This window comes from Cavia porcellus, unplaced genomic scaffold, assembly GCF_034190915.1.
Source record: "Cavia porcellus strain 051 isolate PalLab524CR breed Dunkin Hartley unplaced genomic scaffold, mCavPor4.1 scaffold_2, whole genome shotgun sequence".
In the NCBI taxonomy this organism is placed as follows: Eukaryota; Metazoa; Chordata; class Mammalia; order Rodentia; family Caviidae; genus Cavia; species Cavia porcellus.
Genome location: NW_026947485.1, coordinates 124,905,332 through 124,924,184, shown reverse-complemented (window position 1 = coordinate 124,924,184; position 18,853 = coordinate 124,905,332). Strand labels below are relative to the sequence as shown.

Genomic DNA, 18,853 nt, shown 5'->3' with positions numbered 1-18,853 from the left:
CAAATTATAACCACCATAACCCACTTCGGCTAGAGGGTCCCTTTTGTTTGTGTGCTTTAGACTTCTGTTGTGACAGAGATCTCTTTTAAATCTCTTACACTCCCAGCTGTGCCCAGAGACAGCACACCCTTGCTTGCACCCAGGGACTCCTCTTTCAGACAGCAGCACCGCGGGCCTCAGACGCCATACTTGGGAAGCTCCTAACTGCGATGGAAAACTAACTTCTCCAATATTTGGTTCTTCTTGTTATGTTTACTTTATAAACAAAATAACAACAAAAAGAATAAAAACAATGATACAGAATTTTAAAACAAAATAACAGGAAATTAATGCTAGTTAATATACTTCATATTGTTATCTTTAGAGTAGTTGCTCATATTATAAGATTTAGGCATAAAAAAATGACCAGTCAAACAATGAAAGCACAAATGGTACTTTTGATGAACTAACAGAGATTAGTAATATAGTTATCTGTCTTTATAGAGATATATTCTTTTTCTTTTTTTTCTCCTTCCCTTTATCCTCATTGTTCTTTCAAGCACTTTATTTTCCTTTCATTTTCACAATAATATCTACTGTACACTTTGGATCTTTTTTACTCTTGCAGTTTTTTTACACTAGGGAGGCAATATGATGTTTACACACGCAACTCTGATTTATTTCACTTATGAGTATGGTCTCAAGTTGCACCCATTTACCTATAAAAGCCTCAAGCTATTGAGTTCAGAAGTCTTCATGCCCCTCCAAAGTTCTAGCAATTTCCTTAATCTACCACAATTTATTTCTCAATTCAAAAAGGTACATTTACTAACATTTAAAAAGCTACCAATACAGAAATGCGTTTTGACATGGTTACGTGATAAAGTAGAATGTGCCTGCAGTTAGACACTGAACATGAGGAGTCCCAGAACCTGAATGGAGTCATCTCTACTCTTTTTGCTCAGCAAGGGGGCCACACTCCTGAAGAAAATTGGAAAGCCACAAGGAAGAAAAGTACAAGAAATAACATGAAAAACCCTAGTACCACAGGGCTGTGCCAGTTGCATTTAAATGCAACTCCTGAAAAGTACTCCATCTAGGTCTGAAAGACTAAACTGTAGAGTTTATCCAGAAGGTAAAAAGATTGCAAAATGACCTGAGTACATAGAAACTTTTGAGCATTTCCACGGAAAATATATAAACAAAAATGAAGAATCATTTCTTACTGAAAATAAGTTAATTTTAAAGACAGATAATTCAAATATGACAAAAAATGAAGTATGAATAACAAAACATTTAGTAGAAGTTTCAAATATTTTTGGAAAGGTTCTTCTCCAGAGTAACAAGTTAGTGTTTGGAAACTCAAGTTTCCACATTACATTTTTGTAGTTCTTGAAAATGAATTAAAGCCTTGCAGCTATCTGCACAAATGCACACTAGGTTAGGAGCAAAATAAAACAAAGGAAAGAAAGAACAAAGAAAGGAAACAGTATCGCCAGCTTCCCGACCCCTTCCCAAATATTTGCACCTTGGTAACTACACCTACTTTTTAGATTATTTGCTGACATGAAAAACGTAACTTCATCTCTGCTCTCTGGCTTAGTCCTCAAGCAAACCAGAAGCCAAATAAATTGCCATTAATGTTTACCAATAAAATACCGGTTTTCAAGTAATTTTTCTTCATTTTTAAAATTCAAAAGTGTTTTATTACACTTGAGGAACTACTCCTGGCACTAGGCCTCTCACACACAGTTTGTCAGACACTAATGGGTCTTGGAAAAGTTTGAAACTCTCAATTCATTAGGACTTTGAGTAGTTGTTTTGTTACTGAGAATGAGAATTGATGGAGAGGCTGGGACTAAACACATAATTTTATGAAATATGATGAAAACATGAGAGTTTTGTTATGACGCACATAACAATCAAGAACCTGTTTCCTTTTAGCAAGCTCCTAAAAAGTACCTCCCATATAATTATTAAATAAAAACACTCTCTGATTCCGTACTCAGCTGGCTTTTAAACTCTGAATAAGAGAAGTACACAGTGAGAGAGGTACTTACACGGTTTCCTTGGATACTGGGTGATGCCATTCAGGTCTATGTTTTTATCTGAAAGTGGTGCCCTGCGGAGAAATGAGGCTCGGTGAGTGGCTGTTTACACGTAGTAAATAAATAGGAACTTTGTTTATTTTGCAAAGCATTTTTTTTATTTTGACCCAGATTTCTTTTTCTCTTCACACCCAACCTTCGTAAGCAGCAATAATATGGCAGGACAGGTATTACGCACAAACCCTTTTAACTCCACTTAAGAATCCCTAATTATCAAGCCAGCAGTCCACAGTGCTGTGGAGAAGCACTCTCCCTCAGCCTGCTTTGCATGTCTTCAGGACTATATTTACTTCAGATGCTCTGATGAATACCGCCTGCCTTTCTAGTTTCCTTCAAAAGGAATTTTTCTCCAGCCATCAGCAAGGAAGTGAATCTTAAAAATTCACAGACATGAGGGAAGTCCTTACCTCAACCAATGAGTAGGAGAACCCTAGGCTCGGCTGGCTTCTGAGCACCAGGGTTCCCACAGCCATGAGGTGCCATCTTAGACGTGTCAGGGACATCCTGAATTCCCAGTAGCCAAGAGCTGTGAGCATACAGCTCTGAAACTTGGTCTCTCACAACTACATGCTTTCTAATTTTGGACACATGTAATCCCTCCTATGTGATAAGTTTTAACCTTCTACTACTTCTTCGGATGGCAAAGAACAAATGAGCTACAGCAAAGCAGGGCTACTCACTTGAATGCTTCACCCAGTTTAATAACCTGAACTGAAGTGAGTGTGGGCTATGTTTCCATTAAAAAGTTTCCAGCCACAATTAATTGAACAAAAACTTGTCTTGTTCCAAGATTATTCTTGGAAATGCAATTTTAAAGCCTGTGTGAAATGAGGAAACTTACTTTTTTATACCATATGAAAGCAATTTCTTTTTTTTTTTTTTTTTTGAGGAATGATTTTTGGATAGACTTCCGATTGGATATTTTCCATTGGAACTAGCAGCGTAGGGGCTTGGGGAGGGGGAAGGGAGGAAACTGGTTCTGTGTTCTTTTGCCAGCACTGACAAAGGTCTGGTTGTCAATGATACCTTTACAGCTAAATTTACTCCTGAGTGACACGAGCAGGTGCACGGTGGCCTGCCAGACACTTGTGCGGAGGGATCACACATCTCACGGCTAGACGATCAAGGGGCAAAGCCTCGGTCTTCATAGAAAAGGAGAGCAGGCAGACGCAGCCCAAACTGGGGGGTTTCTCTTCAAAGCCAGCTGGTCTGGCTTTATTCTACAGGAATTTTTTTACCTGTCAGAGTTTGGACAACAAAACCCTCAGCGGGTGCTGACGGGTGCAACTTCCTGGAGAAGCAAGAAAGGCGCTGGTGAGTTTCAATTGCCAAAATATATTTTTTAATCTTTAAAAGTTGGTTTTGTTATCTTGGACGAGGCCCTCCAGAGGTACCTACGCTCACAAAGCTGATGAGACGGTTGGAATCACAGCCAGCTAACTCCACACAGGGCTTGCCTTGCCGGGGACGCGAGGTAGAGCTGTTACTGTTTGACAAGTTTTTTAGATTGTGTCTTTTAATTTGTGAAAGCAATAATTGATATTTTTTAAGCATTGGTCTCTTTGATTACCCTCTTCTGTGTCAGAAAGATGAGTTAATTACACATATGACATTAGACTATGTAAATAGCATTTTAGTCTCTTTTTCATCTAATTCTGTCACAATCTTTTCTGAATAAAATGCTGTTTTTCAATAAAACTCCAAAATATAAATGTGAAATGGTACATGATCTTTTCAAAAATTCCATGTGCTCTTTTAAAAAAGAAAATGTGTGTATGTTCTAGGAATATGATTAGAGGCAATGTAGAATTAGCTTTATTTCAATACATTTGAAAAGCATTTATTATACAGAATATTTAATAATTAAAAGTAACAACATTTTCTCATTACTTTGCAAAGATTTTTTTTACAGGGAATCTTTAGAATAAACAACCATGAGAGTACTAAAGCATGTTTTTACGTCATTGATTTCCAAAATTAGTGCACTTATATATTTGGTATTTTTATTTTATGAATTCAAAAGTTTGGGCAAAAATAATTTTTCAGAACAGGATTTTAATTAATGCAAAAGATGGAAAAATGAGACCACATGTTAGGACACATTTTCAAAAAGTGATTCTATTTCAAGGACTCATTCTTTTAACTATGCTTCACAGCATTTCTCTACAAATTGTTGTATTATAGCAAATTGAAAACATTTATTTAAGCAAGTATAGCAGCTCAAAGCTAGACTATACATAGTAAACATATGAAACCATTTTAACAACAAAATTCCATATTCACAAGCAACATGAACTAATGGATGTAAAAGACACAACACCATACATTGATCAAGAATGCTATAAATTATTATGCATAAAATCAATTTTCTGGGCTGTGGGGGGTAGAACTGGTACTTAAGAAGAAAACAGCTCCTACCAATATAAATTACTAGGACTATGAGGCAATTGTTTTATTCTGATGATCACATAAATAATTTCCAATCTGCACACTTAATACATATTTGTATAAAGGAGAAAAAAATCTGACTTTTGTTAATTACCACTCTATCTAAAACAATTTTTAAATCTAAAATGATTTGAATACATTAGCATAAGTTATAAATATCATATTCTCTTAAAGAGGCCTAAATTATCTTCAAAATCATGAAACATTTTTGGTTTAAAAACTGACCAGAAATAGTTCACCTAACCAAAAAAAAGTATATTTTAAAAACATAGTCTTAATTACAAATATTTTAATGAACTATATTTTTAAAAATTAAATCTAAATCTACTTTTTATTATAAATCACATGTAGAATATACTTAAGTAAAATAAAGTATATTTTGTTATCTATCTATATATATATATATGTAGTGTATAGTTATTCAAAATGGTTTTTAATATGATATTTTGCCCTGTTTGAGCAATCACTTAACTTTTTATCTAGTCCAGTAGTCTCTTAAGGAATTAATATACATTCTATGTACATGATAATTATTCTGGTATGCTAAACATTATAGTCATAAAGAATTAGAGAACTTGCTTTTAGAGATGATGAATAATTATGGCAAAATTGAACATAGCATACACCTCTAGGTCAACATCAGAATTATACTGTTGAATTTTCCTGTGCATCAGTATTGACTGTAATTATCAGATTTTGTAACACTGAGTATAATAAATACAAAAGCTTTTGCCAAATTATTGTTTATAGCTGTCAATTTTAAAATATAACAAAATCTATTAGAAACATTGTTAAACATGACCCCAACATCCAAAATAACTAAAATTTTAATTGTGCCATGAATTGTTGACATAACCTAAAATTCCATAATTTTCTTCGAGTTACGAGAATTCATAAATCTTAGTTTACCAAGCTACATGCCTATCCTTCAAAATAGTCTTCAAAAACAGTGACACCAACTCCCCTCAATGTGTAAGAATGGCTTCTTTTATTAAATCTTAAGTACAGCTTGTGACTTAAGATTTTCACCTTAAAATGTATACATATAAAGCATTATTTTGTCATACAGTTTCTGTCTTAAAGATAGTTCATTTATAGTGCACTAAATTAATCATTCTTCTGTTTCATAAAGGCACTTGAAAAGCATTTTCTTTACTTCATATATCAATAGAGAAAATTTTAATTCTTCCAGCAATTATTTTGACTAAATTATACTGCGACCATTCATTTATTTAATTTCAGCACAACAGAGTTCCCAGCTAAAATGGTTTACTTATAAGTATTTAAAGAAACAAAAATGTTTTGGCAGCTTTATATGTATCTCCTCATTGACCAGACACCTGACTGACAGCTGTCAAGTGTCTCTGGGCCAGGAGTAACCCAGTAAAGATAAAAATTACATATTACTCATCCCTGTTGATAACACCAGGTGCCAGTAGGTTTTCAAATAGGAATAACTAGACCATAGACAAAAAAAAAAAAAAAAAGTAAAAGGGAGCCACTCCTACTGCCCGCTGGTCTTCCTCTGCCATTAACCCATTCCTTTCTCTTCCTCACTGTCACATTTCTGTCTGTGTCTACTTGTCTCACTGCTATGAAGAACTAGTTTCCTCAAAGTAATCTCCAGAGCTGTATGACATGCTGGTCATGAGAGCTATAAGCACCCACATTTACCTTTTAATCACACTTTCTTTGGAGTTTTTAAGTCATGGAAAGAAGGCTTTAAAGCTTTTAGCTTCTCTTTTGAAAGATAATGAAACTGAAGAACAAAAATGAAATTAACCCAAGGTCACTGATATGGGTATGGGTATGTAGATTTGGATCTGTGACCTAACTTCATATTTACTGATTTTTTTTTCATATTTGAAACCTATGGAAACCAAACTATGCATTAAAAGACATCACATGGACAATTAGGTGCTGTATTCCTTTCAGGAACCCTTTCTAATCACCAATCAATGTTATTAGAGAAATAATGGGTTTTTAGCAAGCCACATGAAACAGATTTCTAAGAAAAAGAACATAAACACACTAAAACTAGCTTTACGTTGTCTTTATCATTTAAGTGGATGTGTAAACAAATATTTATAAATGAACACAGAGCATAAAAATCATCAATAATGACACATATGTTTATAAAATGAATACGGTAGGCCGGGGATATAGTCCAGGACACAGCGCCTGCCTGGCAAATGCCTGGTCCTGAGCTTGATTTCCCAGTGCCAATAAATAAATAAAATAAAATACCAGATTCACAAGTTCAGGGTAAAAAAAAAATTTTTTTTTTGTCTTTTTCCTCTTTATCGGACTGGGGATCAAACTCACGACTGTATGCTTGCAAGGCAGGCGCTTATGCCACTGAGCTAAATCCCCAGCCCCCAGGGTAAAATTTTTTAAAAGATCAGGGAGCAATTACAAATATTAAATATACCAAAACAGAAATATATGTATAATACTCAAGTGCAGAATATATTAAACAGTTTCTATGACTAACTCAACACAAACTAGCTTGGTGTCTTCCTGCCTTATGCATCTGTGTGTGTGTGTCTGCATGTGTATGGAAATTAACAAATCCTGCTAGACTTCAGAGGCCTCTTCAGCAATACATCTCATCAAGCTCAGAAATCCTGTTATTCATATATATGATATTAATTTGAATAACCATTAATTATATTAAAAAATGTTTTCTACATATACAATTGGTTGCTAATGCTGCACACTAAACTAATTCACTTAAGGTCATGAAAAATCCATATATAAGCATAGATCTCATTGTCTTCCAGAGCTCCAGAAAAGAAATGATTTAGGTAAAAGTCTATCACATTCTGAATTTAAAAGGTTTTCTCTTATATCTGGGCTTTGGAACAGTATTTGCCTAAAGAAGTGGAGCTTTTTCACCTAGAAATGCAAATTAATAAGAAACAAAGAAGGTGAAAAACTTAAAATATTGATATAAAATGTGGGAAGGAATTGAGTCTAGAATTTCTGTGTAAAGGATGAGTAGCAAATCATCAAGAGTTCCAAGCCTAACAACACCATTTAACAACTAAATTATATATCTAAATTTACAAATGTATTTGCTTATTCCATTACATCAAGTCCAAATCAATGTTAGGCATTAATCAGCAAACTATTTAACAATATGCAATAACAATATGCAAATCAATTGCAAGCAAAATAATCAGTAAATAACATCCACTTCCAACTGTTGTGAAAGACAGGGATGTCAAAGCAAAATATGCAAAATCATAAGACTTTCAAGTTTGTTTGATCAGTGCCCTGCTTCTCCGGGAGGTTTCAGTGAAAGCAAGTGGCTTGCCCTGTCTGCTTTTGACGGATTAGTCATGTTTTCTCTTTCACACTGAAGAATGCTGCCTAAAGCATCAGAGCAGAAGTAGGCAGATCTGAATCCTACTCTGTTTCACTGCTAAGTAATTTGGGGACTGAAAACAAGTCACTTAAACCCTGTGAGGCAACCCAGTGGATGGGACTTTTTGCTTAGTAAACTATGAACTCTCAAAATGGAAATGTTAATTACCCAGTGGAAAGTATTTCCTCTGCTTCATGTGATGAGGTACCAGAAGAGATCTGGACCACTACTGGTGGGTTTCTGTTGACTTTGACATGTCTTTCTCTTCATTTTGCTCAAAGTAGCTTGCGATGTAGACTTTCCAGATAGATGAGCCAACAGCAGCTCCTACCCTGCAAAGTCTGTGAGCAAAACAAGGTCCCTAGCAGAGCATTACTAGGGGAATATTTCCTTGCATGAGGGTATCTTACAACATAACATGAAAGTCTCACTCTCAAAATCATACTGTCACACATAGCTCCAAACCTTTCAGTATGCACTGTAAGGCTGAGTTAACTGAAAGCACATGATGAGTATTAAGTGTTTTCAGTTTTCTTAAAAGGGAGAACAACTTTTTAAAGGTAAAAAAATATTCACCAGATACAACTGCTGTAAGCTAGCATGAGGATATGTTTCTGTCAGAAAAATGCTGCATTAGGAAACAGGAGCCTCAAAGAACCATTATTCTGACCATTATGATTGCTCCTCAGACAAGGGAACTACTCATGTCATAAGGAGCTTAGATATTGATTGGAAGTCTCTTTACTGACAGGCCACAGTTGTCTAGGGCTCATGACCAAAGCAGATTTTACTTGCAGGGAGTCTAGGGTCAAAGCCATTGACCGTCACTAAAGTAGTTGTATATCTGCAGGGCAGTTGACACTAGTACATGTCCCTGGACTGGAGACCTACTTCCCAGGTTTTCCTGAGACACCAAGATCCAAACAACAGATTTCATCCAAGAAAAGATAAAGGCCATCTTTCCGCTAAGATGAACAATTGTACAAAAATTGAGGGGAATTAGGTTTCCCATATTGCTTAGTCTACTGATTGAACAGTTTCCAATGACCTTACTACAAGGGGAAATGTGTAAATATGGGAAAAATTCAATCATCATTAATCCTCCTTCCCATGAACACACTTACTTCCTTGTTCTTTCCACTTTCTGAAACAATTCTAAAAGTCCTCTTTTTTGAGTGTCTTTATTAAGTGTGACAAAATTACAGTGAATGCTGCTGCTGAGTGCCTTCCAATGGAAAGAGGGCTCATAAACACAGTGTGCTGTGTCCTTGTCTTCCCTTATCCACTGGCTCTGGCACCATGTGACTTCTGGCTCTTCTCCAAAGTCATAACGACCATGAAAAGTAAATGTTTTGAATTGAACCAGGACATTGAAACAGCCAGGACATCCCAACTAAAGTACTCACCAAAGTAGAGTTCCAGAGCTGCCTCAAACAGTGGCAAGACTCGTGGATGAATGTGTTTGAAGCCAGGGGGAGTATTCTCAGAGACATCAGTGCCAATGTGTCTTTTGTCTTAATAAATGTTAAATGTATATGTGACATACCATCCTTTTCTTGTGTGCAATTTAAATCTTAGCAGGCAGTGGAGAGATTCAAATTGTTTTGAACTCTTACTTCTGCTACTTTGAAAGCTGTTTGAGAATCTAAAAGTTTCATAAAATTTGTTAAGATTAGTTGAGAGTACAAGAAGAAATAATCAATTGAAAGGTTAAGACTTTGAAAGGAATTCCATGGAACTTTGCTTATCCTCATAAGACAACAGCACACAACAAAAAGCACCTGAGAAATACCTGAAAGCCCAATGAAATGCAGGTTCCTAACACTGTAGCCCAGTGGGCAGGAGCCAGGCTAAGAAACTTGCATGTCTGCAGTTACCCTGTTGATTCCAAGGCATCTCATTTCCTGCTTTCCATCTATTCGTGTCTCCTCACGAGGGTCTTCCCTTGTTCAGTGTCAGTTGTCCATTTGCTGATAAGAAAACCAGCCCTTAATTCCAGCTCCTATGAGACCATAGCAATGTATGGATATCATGATAAACATTATTTATCTGTTTTTATTTATTGTTTGATATAATTAAACATTGCCAAACTAAGTATTTATTCATTTTAATTATTTTATTTGGATTCGCAGCATGAAAAATATCTCCAGGACCAGTAGAGTAAAAATCACAAGCCAAAATTGGTTCTCAAGTGCCATATAACTTTAAGGCACTTAGTAGTATAGTTTGAAATAAAACAAATGACTGTGATCACTCTTCGGGAAAGCCATTAAAAAAAAAAAACACAGACTATGTTTATTAGAAGTCTGCATGCATTCACATTCGCCAGATTCTAGAGTCCTCAATTAATCAGACATAGAGAATTTAAGACATTGGGGCCTGTGACACCATGAGAGGACTACAACCTTTGTGTCCTGTGGATAAGTTATTTTATGGACAAAGATAATAAAGCATAGAATTGCATCTCTCTAAGGGTGAGGTGAGAAAGTGCTGTTTGATGAACCTGATTCCGAATTAAAAACATGAGCACAGGCCAATTTCAATGTGAGTTGATCGTCATTGTAATCAAAGAGTAATTATAGTGATTAATAACAAAAGAGATCTAGAAATTATTCTACAACCATATTATCTGTAACGTGCCTCGTCAGTTGCTTATAAATAAGGTCCTTTGGTAGTGAAATTTTATTTGCAGGAGAATCCCATTATTAGTAAAAACATTACCAGCAGTATCCTATGGTCTTAAACAGAAAGAATGTAACTTCATGAAGCCTAGTTGGACAACCAATTTATTAATTGTTAGTAGCAGTTGCATATGGGAATATGACTTTACAGAGTTTAAAAACAATAAAGCATTTACAACTGAAAATGAGAAGATGTGAAGCAGAAACTGTGAAAGAAAGAAGAGAGAGTGAGAAAGATGGGGGTAAAAAGAAGCAAATCTACTGGTTAGCTAGTTAGCTATTGCTAAGTGGTCAAAAGAAACAAGAAAGTTGCAAAATGTTTCTTAAGTAGGGTTCCAGATCTTTGACTTGGAGTCACATTTCTTTATTTCAGACTCTCTTCAAGAATAGGATGACTTTTACTGAAAAACACATTCCATTTGATGAGGGTGGTCTATATTTACAGGTTAAAGGCTGTACAGAGTTGGGAGATATGTAACTTCAGTGCCTCATCTTTGCACATAGGAAGATGCTCTAGTTGTGATTTCACAGAGAAAATAAAGGACACAAGAAACTTGGTCCAACAACCTCAAGCCTCTTCCTAACCGTCTTCCCCTCCCCAAGAAAAAGCACATGTGCATGCATTCTTCACAGGCCCTTTTGTAGCCCTTCCAGCTCTTTCTGGAGAAATAATCACTGATTACCTGACTGGTGGCTTTAGAGGGGCAGAAGAGAGTGCACATGCAGTGAGTCTGAGTGACAAGGTGGTGGCTGTGGCACGAGATGTGCAGCAACCATGCGCCTCTTGTGCAAAAAGGGAACAGAAAAGGAGCTCAGAGCAACAGGTACTCAGTTGTTGCACAATATGAAGGGCTAAATATCCAAGCATCATCCTGAGGATGGAGCTCACCTTCCAAGCACACTGTTCTCAAAAGCGGTGCCCCTCATGTCAGTAGCCAGGCTTCCTGTGCTTACCTCTATGCAGACGGTGAACAGCTGGCAGGGGTCAGCTGGAAGCGTGTGGTGAGATCAAGGGGGCACCTCTCCAGCGCAGCAGGAGATCCGTGGACTTGTGGGTGCTCTTTGGAATTACAGATTCTTTTCCAGAGAAGTGATAAAGAAAGGTTCACCACATGTAGGAGTAAGTGACGGATACTGTGCCAGGGACTAGGCAGCTGATACAACATAATCTAAGACAATTCTGGGCCCTACAGGGGCTGTGAGGAGCAAAAGGACCTTGCCAGCCACATCAGTGGAAGGCCGAAAGGAAATAGAGGCACTCTCGAAGGAGCTATTATTGATTTTTGTAAAATTGCTGCTGGGTGAGTAGAGCCTGCCAGAGAGAAGGAAGGGCACGTGAAGGTGAACGAAGGGAAGGGCATGATGCAGAGACAAATCTCAGCAACTCCACAGTTTTGCCTACACCACACAGATGAGATCATCGATTCCAAGGGAGCCAGAAACTGCGGTTTAATAGGAAGCGGCTAAGGCCGCTCATTTATGCTCAGGTTCCTCAAATTTAAGTGTAAAGTTCTGTGATCAATAAGCAATTTAGGAGACCTCTGAGGTAGCTAAAAAATAAATCTCAGAACCTTATTGTAGGCAAATGGATATATAATTACTTTCATAGGTCTGATACAATCTGATACGAATAGAAATATTCTCTGAATTTTAAATTTCTCTGAAACACTGACATAGATACATTAAATTAGCAACCCAAGCTTGTAAGACTTCTTGGTGTAACATAGACTGTTTTCATCAACGTCAACCTACTAGTATCAATAGGTTTTATATTTATTGTTAATATCGAAGAATTCATCATGAAATAAAAGCTGCTGTGAGGTATGAAACCCGACAGGAAACAAAGCATCTTCTAAAGTATCATTAGATAACTATGACAGGACCATGGTTTTCAGGAATACAAGATAGTTCTTGAAAGGGAAATAAGGAACCATTATCATTTTTGAAGCTTTTAAAAGAGACAAGGCCCTAATTTAACGTCCTTCTTCAGCAAAATGATCATCATGGGCAGGTCCTGCTACCTGCCTTGTTTTATTAAAAAAATAATATTTAGCAAATTAAGGACAAATAATAAAACATGTGAGCCTTGGTTCTAATCTGAGATCTCTGACTTACCCTTCCTTAGCAGTTGTGTATTTCTTAACTTTCCCTATGTTTTCAACATATGGTACATTTAAAGAAAAATTGTCAGACTTTTAACAGTGCTACTCACCAAAACTGTCTCTCAAAAAGACAGGCTATGTGGTCCTATCAAGAATATCCTTGAAATTCCTTTTTGTGGTGTCAGTAGTTAATATCAGTTTATGCTCCAAATATGAATAATTTGGTGCTTTAGAATCAAATCTTAGCTTCCACCCTGTTCTCTACATTTGGACTTACATTTGGCAATAAATTCCTCCCTAATGATAGTTATTTGCCAGCTATCGGGCTGTTAAGGCTGGGTAGCAGACTCCTAAGGAGATTTCTAAATGCACCGGAGTAAAGACAGCAGCCCTGACATAAGTGAGTAGCTTCCTAAAGGGCCCACAAGGAAAAAGACGACATGCAATTAGGCATGGATTTCTGAAATATTTTCAGGGGAGAAAAATATTGATTATATCATCTGCTCTCATCATCCCTGTAAAATGAGAAATGGTTTGAAGATAACAAAGCATTAGAGCATCGTAGCTACAGGCACAATATACAATGTTAGAAGTAAACAAAGCTGTTTGGTGCCCTTTGTCTAGCATGTAGAAGCTATCTGGCCCTGAATAGCTAACATCAGTCCTCCGAGCATTCCCTTTTTAAAGCTACAAAAATGAACACGACTGTCTAAGCAGTTGTTGTTTGGATAAAAAGATTATAAAGCAGAGTTGGCAAATCTTTTAAAGCCCAAATGCCAAACTGCAACCCAAAACCCACTTATTTATTGCAAAGTGCCAACACTGCAATTATACCTGATTACTGGGGTTTTAGTTTAGAAAAAAACAACTCACACATTAACATCTTTTGCCCTAAAAGAAAAACATGGAGACACACATGCCCTAGGTTCATCCCTACTGTTATAAAGCAGATGATTCAGTGTGACAAAGAATAGGTGACCATTAAATATTAGGGGCCTTGGAGTTATTTAACACACACGCTAATAAAATAGTATTATTTTGTGTATACATATATTCCAAATATCATTGGATTATAGACATGAAATTTATTAATATGAAATACAAATTTAGTATTATATAATATATATATATATATATATATATATATATATATATATATATACAAAAATCTGTTGGAAATCAAATTTCTTTGTTTTGGGTATTTGATTCAGAAAATGTGTTGGTGAAATGAACTTTTAATTATTGACTTCTGTTGAAGTTTTTGGTTTAAATTTAATGCTAACTATATTCCAAAATAATTTAGAAAATAAAGACTTCATCCCAAGCCACAGAATGATTTCTTTCTCTTCCTAGCAAATTGAAACATGGATATAACTTTTTATATCTTTTCTGCTTTTTTTATTTGCTTGGTTGGTTTTTGTTGTTATCATTTGGGACTGTTTGGGACACAGTCTCACTATGTAGTCCATGCTGCCTCAAACTCCTGACTCATCCTCCGAAGTACGGAGATTATAGGCATGTATCACCATGCCTAGCCAATATTTTTTTTTTTGAGATACAATCTTGGTTGGTGGTAAAGGCTGGCCTTCAACTCACTATGTAGCTCAGGTTGGCCTTGAACTTACCTTTATCCTCCTGCACCAGGCTCCCAAGTGCTGGGATTACAGGCATGCACCACCATGCCTGGCTGTTTCATTTTTAAATCTCTATAAAACTATTTTGTTTTGGAAGGAGATGTGACTGTGCATTCATAAAGTAAAATATTTTACTTGGTTTAAATTTTCTATTTAAAAAAGATATTTTGAAAATGATGTCATGAACTCTCACTTAAATAAAATATAATGATTTGGGAAATTGTTCAGAAAGGCAGAGGAGATGAGGTACCTTTTTCAGGGTGGTAGCTTTAGTCTGTACTTTCTAGAACACATTTTTCTTCACTTGATTTTTTTAAGGTCTGTTAGTATAAATGCCCTCAAATATTTTATGAATCTTTTTTCTTTGGTATAAACATATCAGTCATGACATCAACAGCCATTTCAAACATCTCCAGAGAGATTTTATTAAAGCCAAATAATGCAGAATGTCTGTGGCTCATTTTCCCCAAGAAGTGCCACAGTGCCTTGGACCAGCAGTGTTGTCATTGCACATCCAGTGGAGCACTGCTGGGCCCTCTGGAACAAAATGCCACCAGGCATTCCATGGGCTCCTTCATCCTGGCAGGCCAGTGCCACCGTGGTCTCCATTGATGGCCACCAGACATTCGGAATGACATCAGCAGCCAATCTCAGCAGGCTCTGTCCTGAAGAACTCAAGGTAGCAGGAGACTGAAGATATTAATGTCTTCTTGGCGACAACAACATTCCAAAGGTTAACCCGGGTGAGAAGAGGATGGACTTGGACTTTAGAGGAGCTCTTCAGCAGCCGAGCAGCTATCAAGCCTAAGAAAGTAGCTCTCACAACATAAAAACAAAATCAAGTGGCAAGGAAACCTGAACGCATCCCAGAGACAGGGATCCTGTGAAAAGGAAGTGAAGGAACCTTTCCCACTGATTTATAGGGTTGTAGGACCAAAGAAATCTCTACCAGTTTGAAGGTAAAATTCAAGAACAGTTCTCATGCTGGACCATCTCGCAGTCTCTGATGAACTACTGGTCTCTGCTTGATAGCCACAGTGGGAGTGAATACACAAAGTAATGCTATAGGAGTGGAGATTCCTTGTATCAGTTAAAGAACAGCTAATGTGTACAGCAGCTTATTACTTTGGAACATTATACTTTATAGTGACTAGTTCCTTTCATCCTCATGAGAAGAGATTTGGGGATACACCATTATGTGTCTCACTGTACAGATGAGCTAACTACTGATCTGCTGTACAGTCTCCTGGGTTTGGACCACATGGATACTCCTAAGGTCCACAAGCTTTTTTAGGTGTTGAGGATGGAGAGCCTAAGGACTTCTACCTCCTTGGACAACTAAAACATTTCCTTAGAAGGAACTGGATTTCAGGTGGTATGGGTCATGAACCTTTCTACCATGAACCATGTGCAAATGGTAAATCAGTAAGAAAAGGGGACAATAATTCAAATCTGGATCGGCTCAAGAGAAAGTATAAATTTTAAAAAATAGTCATTATTTTTAAACGATTTATGATCCATGAAAACTCATCAAAGCCTTTCACTAATTAAAAGAAATCACCCTTCAAGGTCAGAATTCATATTAACATTTCACTCCTACTTAAGAGTAAGAAACATAGAAAGACAAACACGACAAACTGAAAACTCAAAAAGCAAGAACAAACTCTTGAAAGAAAGTTTATGCTTTGTCTAAAATGTTATGATTTTGTTCTGTTGTTTCCAAAATTCTAGATATATTCCTGTTGCTTTATGTGTCTCATTTGTAATTTTTATTCATATTAACATTTATGATCAAATTTCATCTTGATATTGTAAACAGTGTACATGATGATATTTTTGTCAAATGTCAGGAATACTATACTTTGCTAACAATTTTCACCTTAAGTAGCACTTATCCTGACTTTAAGACATTTTTAGATATTATTCTAAAAGAATAAGCAGAAGGAAGCAAAATATTATCCCAATTAGTCCTAGAATAGGCATTATATGAATCTATAATCATTCTTTTTAAGCTTAGGAGGCAGGGTTTTAACCCGTGCACCTTATTTCTTATTAAATGGATTTCTCCCCAGAAGAACGTTTAGCATTTTCTCTTGTCAAAGAACTCTCCAACCTAAAATCTTCCCAGCCCAGCTTTCTATGGAGTTTGTTTGCTTCGCCAGCTCCAAGTAAAGTCCCCTGGTCTGACACAAAGTCTGCTTCCTAAACCCCGTCAAGAATCTATTCCACTTACTAACTTCATGATGTGACTTTGAGGATATCACTTAACTTCTCTGACTTGTCTTCCTTGTGAAAAATTAGGCTCTTGTGTGAGGTGGTCCCCAGAATCTTTTTCGGCAGGAAGATACTGACATCGTAACTTTAAAACTTTCATACCAGTGCCAAATGACAGAAATACAGATTGTCCTAAAATCTACCTGGTATCAGTGATAAAGCAATCTCTCTATCCTTTTCCTTCCTTCCTTCCTTCCTTCCTTCCTTCCTTCCTTCCTTCCTTCCTTCCTTTTCTCCTCTCTTTCTTGCTTCCTCCCACCGTCCTTCGCTCTTTTCCCTTTAGACTGTAAACAGTACCCTCCACTAGGACTTTATCTGATGGGGTAGTCAACATCTGTCTATCTGGTAAGATACCCACCAGCCACATGTGGCACCTGGGCACTTGACATGCGGTTGACGTAAGTGAAGAACTGAGTGTGTGGTTTATTTAAGTTGGAAGAGCCACAGGTAGCAGTTTATGGTTTCAAGAACAGAAGAGTAGCAGAAACATGCTCCGACTTTCCAGGTAGCCAACTATGTACTGTAGGACATCTTTGGAGCTCTGTTTTATCCACCGTACTTGCTTTCCTTGCTACAGATTGAGACAAATCCAACACCACAGGCGTCTACATTTGGTGAGGCATTTTTGTAAAAGATCCTGGCACTATTTTGCACGCTCTTAAATAAAGGGGACGCAAGCAGATAGGAAGTTCTGGTTTGGTTTGGTGCGTGATCTTTCTCTTAGCTTTCCCCCAGCCAAGAGTCGCACATATCCACAGAGGTCTTTAATTACTAAAGCTAGTGGTTGCTTGTTAATTTGTGTTGCTTAAATAACGCTGTTGCTTCTGACAGCCTGGACTTTAAAGTCTGATGTTGGGCCCTATCATTCTGCTGCCCTATCAGGTCAAAAGCCCAAAGGCCTGGCTCAAGGCCCAGCAGAGACGGACCTTGAGCTCTGGACTTGAGCTCCAGGTCAAGTGCCTGGAGCACATTGGGCAGGCGAGGGCTTGTGCACCCTGTATGGGTGGCTTCCTTTAACCGGGCCCCTGTGCTTGTGGAGGTCTCTGGGAGCTCATCCCCAGTTCTCTGAACTCAACCTTCGGGAAGTAAATTCTAGGATCCGCAAAGCAGAGTAGCAGGGCGACTTGAAGAGCGCCTCTTGCTTCCAAAGCCCACCCACTGCCGCTGCGCCCTCTACCAAACCCCATAGTCCTCTTTCAAAAACGAGCTTTCCTCCACGCGGTGGCATCCCACCCTGGAACCAGACACCAGCAGGCACCCCCTCCATGCACAGCTCACCCCGCGCGGCAGCTCCCTGGCCAGTTGAGAGCACGGCCTCTGCGCTGTGGCGCACGCACGTGGCGCGCTCACCCCCGCCTGGCGGCCTCGGGGTTCCAGCAGCGCGCCGGGGACCGCGCCCCCACCCTCAGAGCCATCCACCCAGGAATGAGTGCGGGCTGCAGAGAAAGGAATCGCTAGGCGGTGGGAGCAGGGGAGAAGGGGTGGACCCGCAGTAATTGGGTGGTGTTTGCCTGGGTGCGCCTCCCCAGGACGCCAGGCAGCGCAGATCCCCCTGCACACACATCTCCCGGAGGGATGGGTGCTGCCTGCAATGGTAACTCGGCAGAGTGGCCGCTGAAACCAGAGGCGACCCTTTTCTGGCTGTGGAAGGAGTGTGCGGACTGATTCAGCTCTCTGCTTCCCAAACAAAGAAGTGGGTACCTAGAGGCCAAAGGGGAGTTTTGACCCCACACTTCCCCCCCAGACCCTGGGCAAACTGTCATTAGAGATGAACAGGCATGGGCATAGAAAGGTATCTTTTAAAACAGGTTTAAAAGGAGAAGTGTGAAAATCTATTCCTTGAATTTCAGGTTTCTGTGCTATTTCAAGACACAGCATAGAATCAGGCGTCTAACAAAAATTTAACAATTTTGTGAGTGAAGTCCCATTGAATTTAGCTGCTCCAGTGGACGCTTTTGAATCAGCTATCTCAAGCAGATTACAGATCAAGCCTTATTTGGACATCCTGATAGAGGAAAAGGAAGAAATATGTCATAATATGTAGTGGCGCTTTTAAAAGCCAGAACATATCTCAAAGATTATTTCATGAAGATTGCTTTTCTGCAAGGTGAAAGGCCCTGGGAAATTTGTAGCACGACTCCCACTTAATAACTGGCTGCAAAACCAAGTGGCTGGGAAAAAGGAAATTGGCCAGGTGACTTAGTCCTGGACAGGAGGAAATCAGCTCTGGATGAATCTATTGTGGGCAGGGCAGTGC

At 38.1% G+C, this 18,853-nt stretch overlaps 1 protein-coding gene and 1 long non-coding RNA gene across 3 annotated transcripts in view; one reads left to right on the top strand and one right to left on the bottom strand.

Moving 5' to 3' along the window:
• LOC134475277 (uncharacterized) overlaps nt 1-2,784 on the bottom strand; it is a 431,885-nt gene extending 429,101 nt beyond the window's left edge. The window contains exons 1-2 of the long non-coding RNA XR_010046400.1: nt 2,495-2,784; nt 2,040-2,101 (exon numbers count right to left, since the gene is read on the bottom strand). This is a non-coding gene — a long non-coding RNA (uncharacterized LOC134475277). The remainder of the gene's footprint in view (nt 1-2,039; nt 2,102-2,494) is intronic.
• A 416-nt stretch (nt 2,785-3,200) lies between these two features.
• Nucleotides 3,201-18,853, top strand: part of Mef2c (myocyte enhancer factor 2C) — a 163,681-nt gene continuing 148,028 nt past the window's right edge. For both annotated transcript variants that reach the window (XM_013143425.2, XM_013143424.2), the window contains exon 1: nt 3,201-3,401. The gene's annotated coding sequence lies outside the window, so the exon portion shown is untranslated. The remainder of the gene's footprint in view (nt 3,402-18,853) is intronic.